This window comes from Opisthorchis viverrini, assembly GCF_000715545.1.
Source record: "Opisthorchis viverrini unplaced genomic scaffold opera_v5_78, whole genome shotgun sequence".
Classification (NCBI taxonomy): Eukaryota; Metazoa; Platyhelminthes; class Trematoda; order Opisthorchiida; family Opisthorchiidae; genus Opisthorchis; species Opisthorchis viverrini.
The window spans coordinates 469,514-471,543 of NW_008751734.1; positions in this window are offsets into that span (position 1 = coordinate 469,514).

The following is a 2,030-nucleotide window of genomic DNA, read 5'->3' on the forward strand; positions in this document are numbered from 1 at the left end:
ACAGCGTGCTTGTTTGAGGAGACACGGTTTTAATCCAACACGGAATGAAAGAAATAATAAATAAATCGTTCAGCCGTAGCACCCTTCTGGTTCCTAGCTGCCATGCCACGCGAAGGAGACACGAGGGCTGGGATAACGCCAGGTTGCCCAAGCCTAGATAGGGGGAATCGCGAGTCAGAAGTCGGGTTCGAACCACAGACCCTGCGGTCAGTAAATTCGCGCTCTAACGACTTGGGCCATTGCCCATCTCGTCATTGCAAACACATTGGGACATAAAATTCCGTAATAAAAGACAGGAAAACGTAAAACGAAAAGGAACTTGGGATGAATAGAGTCAAGTATTCTATCTTGCGTCGCATTAACCTGAAACATTATTAAAGCATCTTTCTCGCTAGACTTTTTTTGTACAAGTTCATGTTAACCTTTATAAAGATATCGTGAATTTTTACACAAAATAGTAAAAATGAAATTGTGAAATGGTCATAAATGAAACGAAAGAACAAATCATGATGCCGATGAGTGTATTTGGTGGATCTGTTCTTTCCTGAAAAACTGCTGTTGATTAGGAGTCTCAGGTGCCCACACGTCCTTCGGAAATCCTGCTCACGTGTTGATGTGGTGCTCCATTGTCCCTGCGTGAATTTACGCACAGTTCCCGAAATTGCCTCGAGGAAAAGAAGAAACGTGTGCCATGGTCTCAAAATCCTCTGGGATGAAATATTCGAGGGTGTCAACGGAGAAAGCTTTAAAAATCGCCTAACCGAACCGTACTAATGACGCTATTTGTCGTCCGAGGTTTGTGTGCAGATAAAGAGATAGGCTTGTGATATGTACCGATAACAGCTGACGTTTATACACCCTTGAAAGACAAGCTCACGACTGTAACGATGTAACTGTCACAATGTAACTGGGCTCCATTTTTCAGTCTGGTCGTGGGTCCGCACAAAACTTATACACCGATCAGTGATCGGAGGTTGGTCGGAGGACCGGTGAACCGAAAAATTCAACTTTTCAGTTTTGCTACAGCTGGAAGGCTGTGATCTACTCAGTGGGACTATCAGCGATCAACACGCAATTCAGCTGGAAGAATGATTCAAGCGACGAGTGAAGATATTATCGGAACAGTCATCACTCGAAGAGTTGGTCAACATGTGAGACCACGTGATGTAGAATTTGTGACTGAGGAATGAGTGGCGCAATGTAATCACACTGGTAGACAACCGCTCCTTGCCGAAAAACCAAGTGTTCAAACTACCGAGTGGAAATTTGGAGAATTCGAAACCTTCTGGAGTTCGACGGGATGTGCACTACTGAAGGTTTCCCATAAGGATGAGATTTTTTTAAGGATGAGTTTTACAGAGCCCGACGGGTTTTAAGGTTAGATTGACTTGTGTGGCAGGATGAAACCCAAAATGAAAATCCTCAAGTCCCCTCAAAAAAAACAGTGAACATTCAAAAATGACCGCTGTAGAAGCAGGCAGAAGAGCATATGGATCTAAAAACCAAGACATGAGAGTCGGACAAAGTACCTGGCAAAAATATGGACGCACACGTCTCTATTGTTTGCCGTCAAACGCTAACTTCCAAAGTCAACTGACTACGTTGGATGCACTACTGATTGGATGGGTTCGATGTAAGCCAGTAGGCAATGCCAGACACAATTTGGTGTTGTACAAACGAATGAATTCCCTGTATCCCCGGGGAATAGCGGAAGGCGAAGAGCGGGGGAATGCGTGTCCAGCTGGTAACTCATGATAGTCGCCGTTGACCAATGTATGATAAAACAATCCTAATGCCCCGCACAACTCACGAGAGGTATTCAAGGGCAAACACATATGTCTACCTGGTGCTAGTCAGTACGCAGCTGAATCCCGTACAGTGTTGACCATGGGGGTCTATTTCCACAGTGTTAGCACCAAACATTGGCATATAACATAGAACACAACGAACTGTTTGTTTTAAACGTCACCAACCCTGGTTCCAAGAATGCAACTTCATTCACGTTCAGACGGCATGCAACCAAATACACA